Below are 15,281 nucleotides of genomic sequence, written 5' to 3'. Positions count from 1 at the left end.
GATTGATGATTGATATCAAATTTGTATGAATAAGTTACAGCAGCAAATTTGGCAAACCAAATATATTAGAATGTATTTCAGGACCACCTTGATAATAAACCAAAGAAATTAGAGTGATATGTTGGTGTAGTTTTTTTTTAAAGCTACAAATGGTTCGGTCAACTTAATCTTTCCACTACCATGTTTTGAATGAAAGCCTAGTGATACAATATTAAGGCAACTGGCTAATGTGAGTGTGGACTATACCATCCGCACATTTGACGAACTGATCCTTTTCCTTGGAGTGTGTCCCCAGGTTGTCTGTGGAGAAAGCCATGCTTATGATTTGTGCTCAAAGGTACATTGGACCCATCGTTCTCAATAGAGTACGTAGTGGTCAAAGGCACAGATTTTAAAGCGAATGTTACACAGACACAATTCTGTTGATAGATAAATACCAAAAGCATATTTTTCATTGTTTTGTGCACTGACATATTTTGATTCTCTTTATTGAGATCTGTATGACTCATAATCCAAAATGATGTGGGGTTCATTTCATTTCACTTTTCTACTTGCAGAACAAGAAGTGGTTTTATTATTGTCTTCAGATACCAGTTAAAGAGCGCTTGATTATTTATTAGGTGAGACCTGCTTTTTAAATCGACATTCATTAGTTTTTGGTCTTTTTTTAGTGATCACTGTAACCTTCATTTGTTTGGTATTTTACTTTTGATGTTGTGGAGGTCTAGGCAGGGTTACGGTGGCTCTAGGAGTCCGAGAATGTGGGGATGCTGAGCTGTTTTTTTCGGTCAATTCTCCAATATTCATGGTTAGTTTCAAATATTTTCTTAAATATCGAGGGCGGGGGGGGGGTATCCTTTGAATCTATGAAACAAAATGTGCTACTTGTGTTTTTTTGGGTTTAAATTGTTCTTCACCAATCCTTGTTTTTATTTCATCGTTTTTGAAAATTCATAGAATCAAGTTCTTACCGTCATACAGGGTCCCCGAAATTGAAAAACTGGGAAATACAATATTTTCAATCCGTTATCCTCTTGTGGATTTTAAAAATATGAAAAAGGGCTGTCTGTCTACAATCCTGAATTGGGTATCAGTGTTTGAAATGGGAAGGCATGATTCATTGTTACGGTTGAAAGGTGTGACCCACGCCAGTTCCCTTTGGCATTCAACATCAAAACGATTGTTTATCTCCCCAGCGCCTCGCATCATTGTCACTCGATACAGTGGAAACTGAGATATCTATCTATAGTACCATCCATGCTATGTACTGTGAAATGTGAAACTCTAACTCCCTCACTTTAACCCTTTATAGGTAATAGTGGAGATTGCCCGAACTCTAACCGTGAAGCGAGCCAGTCCAGTTGCTGATTTGAGCCACCATTGTCAAGCCTATGAACTTTTAAAACCTTTCGAATTAGTTCTATCAGATGCAACTCTGAGATTAAAATAGAGGCTACTCCAAAACAATGACAGCAATGACCATATTCGCACTGATATGAGTGTTTATCAAGGTTCTCTACCAAAGCTATCGGATTGTTGGCATTGTGTGCTGATTCTGTCATTAAGAGGTTTGATCTCGAAATATAAATTTGCAGATTGTGAAAAAAATAAATCACGAGGCTTGCTGATATTTTGCTATTGAGAGCAAATCATATTATTTGGTCCACTGTCATCATAAAACTTAGTAGTTATATCAATATGCTTTCTGAATTGTAGCATCATTCAATTAATTCATTTCTGAGGTAAACCATATTTGGCGCAAATGTGCATCAGTTTGAAACTATTTGTGTTGTTGGTTTACTTCTACTACCTAATTCAACTCTTCAATTCATTTCACAATATCTCTAGCGTATTCTGCAAAAAAACAATCAGGTAAACAAATCATGTGTTCAAACAACTATTTACGGCACAACCCTTACTAAAAATAAGCTAAATGTGTTTGTAAAATAGATTTTGCTATAATTATGTTCTAAAAACAGCAAATTTACCAGAAATAAACCTGGTCACGTGATAAAGTCTGCGCATGACCTGACATCATTGACCCTGTGACGCTAATGCTTACGCACGAGAAAATTTGCATAATTACATCATTGTTTATAATAAGCATATGAGCTCATATAACACGTCAGATCCAGGTTACCAAGAGCGCCCTCTAGGCATATCGGAAATTGCTCAAAACAACACGATAATAAGAATTATAAATCCAATAACATGTTCGACGTAAAGTTTATTCCACCCTAAACAAACCATGAATTAAGACTCTGTTTAAATATACAATGCACATCAATGTACAGCCACTAGAATTCAAAAGTTGAGACGAATGTACTCCATCCTAAGTTTAACTGAGCTAACATGTACATATTGTACGTACATCCACAATGCATAACACAGTTGTGACTCGCTCTACCAAAACTAGGCGCTTGTCGCATCTGAACTCGACAGGTTGATACGGACTTGTTGTTCATTTCCCTATTGTAGACCTTTTGTGAAATCTATTACAAACTGATTTGGTCACATTTCACAAAAGGTCTACAATAGGGAAATGAACAACAAGTCCGTATCAACCTGTCAAGTTCAGATGCGACAAGCGCCTAGTTTTGGTAGAGCGGGTCACAGTTGTGCCAAACTTTGCATCTTGTGCAGATAGTTCCATTCTAAGTTTAATCAACCAAACAGTGACTATTTCATTATGATGTACATCATTGCCGAGCCAATGAAGTGTTCCTTAGTTGAAATTCTGAATCAATTGCAACCTAACCTGCACTGAAGCACCCGTGCATTTCCATGTGCATTGTGCACCAGTGTATAGGAAATCTATGGCAGAACCAACAGATACATCGATTATTGATCAGTTCACTTGCTCTGAATATAGATAGAATTGGATCCATCTCACGATTGAAACCAATCACGCTATTTAAATGGCGTAGTATCCAATGTTTACAAATCGATACTCGAGAAATGTAAACCACTTGTTGCAAGAGATAGCTATTGAACCTGATACGTGAGAAACGAGTCAATTGCGTTAAGAAACATTTCAAGTGTTTTGGTATGTTTTCTCCAGATGTGGACACGATCTGAATAGATTCGGCCCAGAATCATTGGATTGGTAGCAGAGGGTTGTTTGAATAGATTAGGTACCCACAAAAACCTACTAAGAATAGATACCTCAATGACTGCTATGAAATTTTCATCGGGCATTTAGTTTTTAAGAATTTTGCCAATAATCTTGATTTATGAAACTATAAATTTTGAAGAAAAAAGATCTGATTGGCAGAAACAGAAAATAGTTTGTTATCCACAAAAAATCAAGAACATTTTCCTTTTTTTCAGAAATTTTCAAAAGATATGAAAAGGCACAAAAATGTCCTGCTAGATCGAAGTCATTCCATGTTTCTACCCGAAGCTGCCCTTATCTCAACTACAAGCAGTAGACCCAGTTTGTACATTGGCTCAGTTTCGAGAGAGTGCCCTCAGCATTATAAGGACTTTTTGATACATTCAGCATCTTCACCGCTATGGCACTCACAAAAACCTCAGTGCATGACCTAGGATGCTTCATCTTTTTAAAGATGTGATAATTCCGTCATTGTCTGCTGTCTTCCGTAATCCCCCATGGACATCCGATGTGCATTGTCCACGATAATGCACTTTTTGCATCTGAATTAAAAGGTACAAAGTGACTTCCGTTATTCACATCACATCTTTTAACGGTCAAGACATTATTTCCTTTGTCGAGTGCAGTGTCATAGAACCATAGCAGCTAATCTTTGTGCACAAGATAAAAAGTGCAAAGTGTAATTTCATTATAAAAGACATACTAAGATATTGCTTGTTGCTTGTTGTTAGCTTTGTCAATTTCTGGATGATGACCAGTACTGTAATCTCCTGTAAAGCCTTGTAATCTCCCTCTACAAATCTATTATCTCCATTGTCGATTTCACCATAGCATTTGCCATTTACTCATTTTTGCACATAATCAAGAAGTGTCAATTGCAGGTTTTTCACCTAATATATATTTGAAAGAAACTGTGTTTGTCCCTTTTGTTAATTTCTGTCAGCAGAAGATGGCCAGGTTTGTTGTATGTAACATTGCACCTCTGTTATATCAGTCTGCTATTAAGGTGATAAATGGTCATTCATAAGCTTTCTTCTTTGGCCATCAATAAAGAAGTTTTTTAGAAATGACATATGGCTTGCTTTGTCCATTTCCGTCTCCGTATCATCAGTTATTCAATAGGCTGTGACGTGCATAATCTCTGCATACAGGGCGGGTTACATTCTGCAATAAGGTAATGGAAATCACTGCAAAAGCATTCTTCTTCAGACAGTAAGTCATTGAGGGGGTCAAACAATGATAATCTCTGCTGCCAAAGAAGAAACTCAGTGCATGATAACAGGAATAGGAAGCTATCATTTCCATGATGAAAGACATATTGTTAGTCTTTTTTGCTATATTAAGTAATTTATGTACATACATAGTTACATGTTACTAAAAATAGCACAACTTGTACTAAAAATAGCATCATCAGCCAACGTATTTGGAGCAGTTTGCACCAAATTTAGATATGATAGCTTTAATCATGTTATTCCTAGCATCGTGTTTGTCTATATATATATATAGAAAAGGAGATTCCGATATAACGCAGGCGTATACCTTTTAGTTTTTGTAGCTTTAGGTATCGAATCCTAAAATCAATATTTTATGACCTTTAATGTTCAGCATTGTAGCATTTGTAAGTTTAGATCGATGCCAAAAGAATGGACCCGTACTTATGTTTAGTGTTCAATCAAATGGGCTTAGATGAAACAGATAAAGCCAAGTTAAAAATTTACATGAAGTTAGTGAAATAACTTGTTTTGAAGAACCAGGCCCAGCCTCGATCGTTTCACCATATCGATGCCTAATCTATCAGTGCATTAACTTACACTATACAAACTTGCCTCCGCAAAAGCACCATTGCACCTCTGCCAACTTCCCACTAACATTTCCCAAGGTTACCAGGGAAGACAGAGGAGTTGAGAGGCAAACACCATTCGTAACACTTACTGATATGAACATTACCATCGCAACAGATACAAACATCATATTACTAATTTCTTACCCTGAAAAACTTGTGGGTGGTATTTGTTATTAAAAGACTGCTGTCCTTTCATGATTATTGGAGCATTTCAGGCCTAGGCCAGTTGTTGATTAATTATCCTCTTCTTCCTTCATATTTCATCAATTCATTTACATACTGCCAGGTGAAATTCATTACCCCACTGACACATTTGTGATATTTGTCATGCCGAACAATCAATTCATCAGGGAATGGTGGATGAGTCATATATTAATTGTACATTTCTTTTCTTATTGTACGTTCCTTAACTGACTCTTCTTAACCTTGGCCCTTTCATACCTGTTCAGAGATGATTTGAAAATTATCTTTTTGGGGCTGATGATGTTTCTTCATTTTGAGCAGAAAAAAAACAAGTGAAAAAATACTTTCACCTAGAAATTTTTTCATCCTTCAGATTTGAATTTTTTCATAAAGACATAAGTTCAAAATTCTGAAAAACTTTCAAAGCCAAACATTTTTGGGGCTGATGATGTTTCTTCACTTTCCGACTGTTATTTATAATGGCAAAACAAGTTAAGTAATTTTCATAGACACATTATGAATAAGTTGTTTACGATGACTTTTCATCATGTTTATAATGCAGTATCTTTAATGGCTTCCTATTTTGTTCCGAAAGGCAACATTACCGCTACCGTCCTACGTATCTTCGCGATAATCCCTTCTAAATTTGTCCCCCTTAAAATAAAGTGCCAACGAATTCGCTACAGTGTTTACATCTACGAAGTTCTAAAGCATCGTTGATGATGACTGGGAAGTCTCAAGGAAACGTTAAGCACCTTGACATCTGAGAGATCCATTGTTTAATGTATTAGTTTCCGATTTTCTTTCGAAGGATCAAATGATGTCGCGATGTCGCAATGCGGCATGGTATGTATCATATTACCATTGTCGTGATCAATACACAAATACGCCGTGTTTTAGATTTGAACTGTGGTATTTCCTCTCTGATATAATTTGGAGAGCACGTACAGTGCATGTATGATATTTATAGATTTTCATCAACTTTGTGTAGGCGTTTTCATTTCATGTTACCTGTCGCAGTAATAATGGTACCTAGAAACTTTAAAGTTAGAATAAGTGTATCTTTCAGACTAGGCCTAGTAACGTCTCAGTTCGTACAAGGCCTAGAAACTTCAAATACCGTTTCTGAATATTCAATTCGAACTATGCACATGGTCTATTCAGCATGTTCAACTGTATTGATAATGGGTTATTCAACGGTATTGATAATGGGTTGTTCAACTGTATTGATAATGGGTTATTCAACAGTATTGATAATGGGTTGTTCAACTGTATTGATAATGGGTTATTCAACTGTATTGATAATGGGTTATTCAACTGCATTGATAATGGGTTATTTAACTGTATTGATAATGGGTTATTCAACTGCATTGATAATGGGTTATTCAACTGTATTGATAATGGGTTATTCAACTGTATTGATAATGGGTGGTTCAACTGTATTGATAATGGGTTATTCAACTGTATTGATAATGGGTTATTCAACTGTATTGATAATGGGTTATTCAACTGTATTGATAATGGGTTATTCAACTGTATTTATAATGGGTTATTCAGACATCTAGTTGACCGATCGCCATGTATTGTTCAAGCTCGGTATTTGTTTCCATTTTGTTGTAATTAATCAACCGCTCTAAGACCAGTGAAAATAGAGTTCTTTGTGGTACGGAACTCTTAGTGATTTCAATAAAAGTTCCAATCTTTATAGAAATGCACAAAGTCGAAATAGACAGAAAATTGGATAAGTCAAGATACGAAAACTCGGCACAAAGGAAGCAGAATGCGATATGCGTAGGAGATCACACCAAAAAACTATGGTTGATATCGAGCTGCAAGTATGAAAGAATACGCCGCGAAGGAATGTGAGAATGACATTGGGAAAAACTCCTGTTTTCGGACTGGATGACGTAATGGGAATGGCCTCTACATGAAAGGAATTCCTGGCGTTGCTGATAAGACTGGTTCGGAATTTTTTTTTTGGGGGGGGCTATTTTTCCCCAAACTTAATACTTTAATCCAGGTTGTTTCCAGTTTACAGCAGTTAGAAAATCTAAAGCACTCAGCGGCGAAAGGGTTAATATGTAGATGCTTAAACCTAAGGATATTTTGTACTTTTAGGACAAATACACCTTTTCCTCCAAAGGGATCAAAAATCAAATCTCATCATCCTCGAATTTTATCTAATCTGGTTAGAGAATAGCATCATACAAATATGGACATTGGATCTCGGGATTCATATTTTTGAAGACTTTAAAAAAATTTCTTCCATACATGTATGGTTTTTTAAGGGTTGGGCCATATTTAGCTATTTGACGTAATAGAACAGGATACTTTTGTGAATCTTTAGAAAATCTGTTTTTTACGATGATCTGGATCAGATTATCTCTCGTACAGAAATCATGTCTGCATCAACAGGATTCTTTAACATCAAAATCCGCCATCAAATTCGCTGTTTCTACCAATCACATTACTACTGAGGTGAAGGGTAGACTTGATTCCGTCCATGCCTAGTTGATCAAAACTTCTTGTACATTTGTTATACATCGGGTGCATGGATGCACACAGGAGAACAGTCAAGGATAACTGAAATAGACTGCAAAAAGTGTGTTCGTTTGTTCCTTTAAATCACCAATGGTGGTCTTGATTGAAAAGACAAGATAAACGAATAAAGAGTATCTCGACATACGAATCACCAAGTATAGAATCATGACCTCTGAACTTTCCCACAATTTATCGATGACGTAACCAAATCTAAATTCAATTTTTGTTGACGTAATCGTATATTTTATACCAAGGAGCATTCTTGGTGAATATCTCAATTCCCTTTGTAGTCTTCTTTTTATCTGACTTATGCCATTTTGAAAAACACTTAACAGAAGATTTGCCATAATATTGGCTATTAGTTTCTGAGATCCCTCAAGTAGTAACAATGTTAGCTTTTTACAGACATTTGAGGACTAGACATTTGATGGCACGATTCTATTTTTGGTTTGACCATATAAGGACATGGTAAAATTCTGAGGGCTGTTTATCGAAAGTCCTTAAGTTAATCCTCTTTCAAAAAGTCGAATATTTTGGAATGAGTGTTATGATCATCAAGTTATATTGATCATTAATTTGGTGATAAGTGTTTTTGAACTTTTGAAACCCGTTTGGGGTTTTTCAGTCAACTCAAATCCACCCCAAGGAAGTTTTTCAGAGAAATGTGCGGTGAAAAACCGGAAAACGGTAATAAAACCTGCAATATGATGATGATGATGATGAAACCCAGAATGTTTTGGAGCTTGTGAACATGCCTCAAATGGTTTTTCTTTTCCTTGAAAACCTCAAGGGGTGCACCTTTGAACCACTTTTAAAATATTTTATCTGCATTCTGTGATATCTCTGCCTGGACCGGAAACCAATGTATGTCCTCAAGAGCGACAGACGGAATCCCGCACCCAGTGACACGCTGATGACGTTATTTGAAAAATTAGTGATTCCCCACACGTTGAGGGGGTTCCTATTCCAATGTTGTTGTGGGGAAGAAATTAATCTGCTTTTGATATCTTAGAAGCCTTGTAATACCTAAATTCTCTTATATCTCTGTTAGGCCGGAATTAGCTGTTGTTTATCATGTTAGTTGTTTACCAATGAAAAAAGCCGCCCCACATTCATGGCATATCTACTGACGCCTTTATGACGTCATTGGAAAATTTGGTGATTCCCACATTCCGAGAAAGGCTTTACTCTATCATGGAAAAAGGCGTATTTTTAAAATGAAGAAATATGATAAAATATGCGTCCCCTTGTTTAGGCCTAAAACATACGTCGTAATTGGTGGTTGATTTTGTGCTGGACGTGCCTGAAACACAAGTAATTTTGACAATGATTCGCAGTAGCCACCAATTACAAATGAGGCCTAGGACTTCCCACACCTAGAGACTAACCACAAAATCGTCAGATAATCTTGTGATTCCTTCAAACGTATTCCGTCTTTCATATGTATCGTGGGTTGATGAGCGCTTTTGAAATTGTAGAGGTCTACAGAAACTGCCTCCCTATTTTCTTACAAGACTAGAAAAACAAGTTGTTTACTTCCGAGTTTCGTAGCCTCCAGATTCGGCACCTGGCCAAAATCAAATGACGTCTTTGCAAAATTCGGGAATTCCTGCAAAGTGCTTTCATATATTATATGTTTTCGTGGGATGAACTGCTTTTGAAATGAACACCGCTGAAATTGGTAACTTGAGCATTACTTACGCTGTACGAGCCTCCACATTTGTAACGCATCTAGGCAATGATTTGATGACGACATTTGGCAAATTTGGTGATTTCTGCCATCTGATGGTAGGTTTCCCTCTATTTTATAATGTGGGAGAATAATCGCTTTTGAAAATCTAGAAGGCTCCTATATATGAGGTTCTGAATTTCTGGATGTTATTGAGTGGTAAGGATGTTATTCCTTACCACTCAATAATGCTTCTTGTGTGAATTGGGGAAGCCGTATTATGCGATTGGTAGAAATCGTTCTTCAATCATTTGCTTAACAAGTTCAGGTTATGAAGAAAGCAGACATGGTCTGGAAGTGCCGTAAGAACTTTTGTTTTTTCAAGAAAAGGGCAACATTTCTTTCAAATTGTAATGAAAATTGGCTCAAATTGATGAGATTTAACACTCAAGTTGAGGGAAGCATTGACAGTGTTCAGAATTGAAAACTCTAGATTAGTTGATTAGCCTAAGTAGTTTCATTCTTTGGCGATATATATCAGGGTGAATCAGTGCATATGACGATATCGTAGAAGACGTCATTGGATCATTGTGTTTCCCAGCCAACCAAGGATACGAGCTCCGGGAAACAAGCATGACTACTTAATGGTGTTAAAACAAAAGACAGCTTATTTCACAAAATATGATGGAAACATTTTTTCCAGATAAGGCTGATGTTTCTTTCAAATCATGTTCGAAAAAGATGCTTTGTGAAAGATTGAAATGAAAAATAATTTATCAGAGACTTCCAGGGCCCGTTGTTTCAAACAAGTTTTGTCACAAGGTGACGTTAAGTCTAATGGACTAACGCCAAGTTCAGGTAATTAGAGCGTTATTGACAACCAGGCCCTCGGGTATAAAAGGTGAGAGGTAATTAGATCACATACATTGCATCATCACTTGAACCCAAATTTCGAGATTTGGGGTTTAATAAGTGTAAAAAACATAGCCTTGACATCACTTAGACAGCTAACGATAATTAGCTTTCATCAGCGGCAAAATGAGTTTCTGTCAGTATCCATACTGAACACCGCCAAATGTTCGTGCCTTGGCGAATTACGGCGAATTACGAAGTTCCTTTCTGTTTTTCAAATTAAAAATAAAATGTTGGCTAATTTTGGTTGTTTCTGAAATTTGCGAAAATTCCATACCTAAAATTGTGGCAGTTTGAAGTATTTGGGGTGACATTGTTTCAGTTATGTTTGACAAAACTTGATATTTGTGAGCTGTGTGGAAGTTAAACACCTGCGTAAAATTTGGCACTTTTTAAAATTGCCAATTTAAAAAGTATCTGGGGTGAAACAGGTGAAATAAACAAAACATGGCTGCAGTCATCAGGTGATTCTATGTTCCTGAGCTAAACGAACACGAGATAAATCCTTAGTTCCATATAGTGGGTGGATAGTTGTTATCGAAACAAAAGATCGCTTATTTTACAAAACCTAATAAGCTGGGCACCCAGATGACAAACTAATAAAGAAGAGGTGTCACCTCGCCCTAGAAAAAAGGTGCAGAAAAGGGTGCAGAATTCGTTTGTATTGTCTATCAACCTACAGTTACTCATCCTCTCTAATCAGGCCTTTGTATCGTTCTTGTTTCGAAATGATTCAAAGGCCTGCTGAGTTCTAGGAAAATTTATGTAGGTGGCAATATGCAATATGCTGAAAGGATATCCGCACTCTAAGGCTTAGAAGTTGTGATGACAATGACAATTAATTTAGGTTAAGTGTCCGCCTGGCTCATTGGTACATGTGGGCTGGAAAACTTGAAAAGAAGGCTAAAAAGCAGCCTGATTGACAAACTCAGTATCATATGATTATTATGACTTGCAATGGGTTCAGTTAGAGCGAGACTGTTGGAATTCGATCGGAATGATAAAAGGCTTATTACGAACGTCACAGGTAAAGTCCCTAAAATGATCATCATCCTGATTTGAAAAAAATAAGTTTAATGCAGCGATATGACAGAAATCGAACAACATTTGTAAGCTTATTAGCAGAAAAAGTAAATGAGGCTGACAATATAATAGATATGTCATATGTAAGGCAATTAGATGTTCAGTTTGATGATGTAAACACGCTAATATATGTCGGTGCTAGCCCTGAAAACGCAAAGATGCAGCAAACTCGATTGGCCTTCTTACTTGAACTCATTAGCTAATTAGCCAAAGACGATTGTAAACAAGTTTGAGACACATGATGATGTCATATGTAAGACGATTAGGTATTCCCTGTTGGTGATGAAAACAGTACGTGCCGATATGATGTGGGCTAGCCTGGAAAACAGGCAAAACAGCAGCGAACTTGAATGGCCTATATGATCGCTTGCTGGATGATTGGTCCGTGATATTGATATTGTTAGTTTTGATATAAATGTACAATTCTATTGAAGTGTGATAAGCTAAGCCTTAAAATTGATCAATGATGTCATAATTTGTTGAAAGTAACTTCGATTGAAAAGATAGAGGGTTTATAAAATATGGAAGGAAAAGCCTGAAAACTGATCATCCTTATGGCTATGGTGGCTATTGTGATGTTCAAAATTAAGGCATTTGGTGTGGGTGTTGCAGAGCAATTGAAAATAATCCTCATACGCTGATTGGCTGAACAGAAAATTATCAAAAAGTTTCAGACAGCGTGATGACGTCATATGCATGAAAATTATGTTTTCCCGTAAGATGGTGAAAACATGTTGGTACAATTAGGGATTGTCTTCCATTGAAATGATATATGGGTTATTTGTTGATTTGATATCCATGGTAGCGTTATCTAGGGCTCAAGTCAGGCAAGGTGACGTCATTGTGTGGTAAGGTAGTTCTCAGTTAATTGTTTGAAAACACTTCAAGACATAGGTACTGCTGATGGGATTTTGTGGGCTGGACTTCCACTGAGACAATAGATGACTTATTTGTCGAATCGGTAAGATATTATTCATACCGGGTATGAGCAAGACAAAAACTTTAAGACGTCATAAGGTGGTTATGTGGTTCCGAGCAAATTGTTACAATATGAGTATTGTCTGGAAGATTTTACTCAAGAATATGGGTGCAGATAATGTAGGCGGGCTCTGCCCTTCGTTTGAAAGAACGGAATACAGAGAATTAGGGTGATATTATATCGAAATACTACTACCGGTGGCATCTTGGCATCGCTGTGGGCCGAATGGTGCGAGTGAGTCATCAGTTTTGAGGTTTTGACGATTCTTCTGGTGGAAGAAGCCCAGGATATTAGAGAGGCTTGTCAGCTTCGAAGGTGGTTTTTGTAACCACGAGATTGTTTTCGAAAGTGGTTTAAGTTCTCACATTAAAAGTATTTGCTATTAGTTGATTTTTACCATCCCTGTTTCAACCAAAGTAGGGTGTTGCAGGATAAATTTTCAACAATTGTTCTCTTCCTGCAGTGGTCAGGGAGACTCCTGTACCCCAGTGGTCAGGGGGATTCCTGTACCCCAGTGGTCAGGGGGATTCCTGTACCCCAGTGGTCAGGGGGATTCCTGTACCCCAGTGGTCAGGGGGATTCCTGTACCCCAGTGGTCAGGGGGATTCCTGTACCGCAGTGGTCAGGGGGATTCCTGTACCCCAGTGGTCAGGGGGATTCCTGTACCGCAGTGGTCAGGGGGATTCCTGTACCCCAGTGGTCAGGGGGATTCCTGTACCGCAGTGGTCAGGGGGATTCCTGTACCCCAGTGGTCAGGGGGATTCCTGTACCCCAGTGGTCAGGGGGATTCCTGTATCCCAGTGGTCAGGGGGATTCCTGTATCCCAGTGGTCAGGGTGATTCCTGTATCCCAGTGGTCAGGGGGACTCCTGTACCCCTTCCCGGGCTGACGGTCGACTCTCAGTCGATACTAACTGAAGACACTAACAGATGCCTCATTACTTTCTGTAGTGAAGAAATACTCCAGCTTCATCGATCAAAGACCATTTCTGAATATTCGAGCTAAACTCCCTTGCTATTATGCACATGTTTGCCGGATGTCATTATTCAAGCGGTCTCAGATCTGTGAAGTATATATTTCTTGGATTTCCAAAGTGTATAACGCAGTGTTTAGCTGATTTTATACATCGGTCAAAATAAACCTTTTTCCACTTGTTTTTGACAACTTGTCTTGGTCATCCAGTGGTTTTTGAGTCGCTCTGTCCATCAAATGTCATATGTTGTGGAATATACCTCATGATTGTGACTTGGACAAATTTGGATTCCTTTTCAATATTCTTGATAATTAATATAAACGAGTGATTTCTGGTGACGTAGTGTTTTGGCTGGTGTAGTTGTTGAACTTTGCAAATCTCGACAAACCACCTGTTTTTTGACGTCTCGGTTAGTGCAGTGCAGCCTGAGTGACACAATACATAAAACCTGATTGTTGTGGACAATACTGATTCTGTCCACTTCTGGTGTCCAGTCCTTACGTGACGGGGGACGTGGTATTTTGACTGATGCAGTATTAGAATCTCAATAACAGCTCTTGATAAGCTCGGTACATAATGAGTCACACAGTTAATAAGACATCGTCGATAGGAATATTCCCGATAGTTGTTGTTGGTGACACACGCCAATTCCTTGTCAACACGTATTGTGGTCTGAAATACATCTGGGGTCAGATCTTAATGTGATGAATGACGTAATATTTTGCTAAATGAAGTTGTTGATCCTTTTGCAAGTCTGACTAAACTTTTTGTCCAACTGATAAACCAGATGCTCTGATATCTTTTGAATTAGATATGACACCGATGATCATTTTGTCAGCGTTACAACAACGAACCCCTCTTGGTCATTCTACACGAGACAATCCGTAATCATTCAAAGCACGATTACGGCCCTCGCAGAGCCGTAAAAGCATGCTTCCAGGCCCGGTGTGTCACGCAGCACTCGACTGTCCTGTGATCAGAGCTTTCTTGGACCTGAAAGTGCAAGCTTCTCTTAAGGACGAAGCCTTTTCATCAACCTATGACAACATTGTCAAACGTTATCAATTCAGTTAGTTACCTTTACTTCAAGTTTCATCTCATGATATTTCATTACCTTTCATTATAACCTTTAACTTTCAATCAAGTCGGTTAACTACTCCGTATCTGTAGGCTAAGTTAACCTAAGTGGGTGTTTTATCGCTATGTGTATAATGACAATGACGTACTGACTTAATTTCCACTTGAACTTCAACTAACAACATAATTTGAGCCTACACCTATCAAATTTTACTGTGAGGAGTTGTTTGACTTCAATCCTCTTCAAGCTGTGAACAGTTTAGAGAATGAAGTTTGGCACTTGAAAGATTATGACACGAAGGTTTGATGAAAAGTCGATGTTGTCTTTGATGTGTCACTTTTCTTATTTTACTTAAAGAAAATGAGTGCTCTTTTTGGGGAAGGTACATGTATATTTGATCGGTGAGCTTTGATATAAAAGGTTGACCATTTGCACCACCAATTGGGCTAGAATTCTTAATCAATTAGAACTATTTCCGAAGCGGAGTGAATGCCAGTTTCAGGGGTGGAAATCTGTTCTTCGTTTTCAAGAGAGACCAGCCTCCCATGTTTCAAACACCACTTTGCTACTTGTATTAATAAATATTGTAATATCTTTGAAAAAAGCGGAATTACCCAATCGCATTCAATTTAGCGCCCACAGTTCGCCCATCTCTCAGAAAAATTGAGGAACATTGAAAAAAGTTTTTCTAATGTGACGTCATTACAGATTTCATTAGGATAATTTCTCGTGTCATAATGTTACCAGATTTGCACATGCTTCGCACAATTTAGATTTTTTGTTTTCCTTAAGGCTTTAGAGTGAAATTGATCATTTTTACCGGGTACCCTGGACCGCTAATGGGTGTCGTCTTCGTACATTTATGACGTGATTGGATGAGTATTAATCAATATGAATCATTTAGA

The 15,281-nt window shown here is 37.7% G+C and overlaps 1 protein-coding gene across 1 annotated transcript in view; it reads left to right on the top strand.

Moving 5' to 3' along the window:
- Nucleotides 1–15,281, top strand: part of LOC135487911 (cubilin-like) — a 154,948-nt gene that overhangs the window by 76,839 nt on the left and 62,828 nt on the right. The window contains exon 2 of the mRNA XM_064772148.1: nucleotides 558–620. The gene's annotated coding sequence lies outside the window, so the exon portion shown is untranslated. The remainder of the gene's footprint in view (nucleotides 1–557; nucleotides 621–15,281) is intronic.

The sequence above is a fragment of the Lineus longissimus genome, chromosome 5, assembly GCF_910592395.1.
Source record: "Lineus longissimus chromosome 5, tnLinLong1.2, whole genome shotgun sequence".
Taxonomy (NCBI): domain Eukaryota; kingdom Metazoa; phylum Nemertea; class Pilidiophora; order Heteronemertea; family Lineidae; genus Lineus; species Lineus longissimus.
Note: the sequence above shows the minus strand (reverse complement) of the source record. Positions and strands in the feature narration are given on the sequence as shown.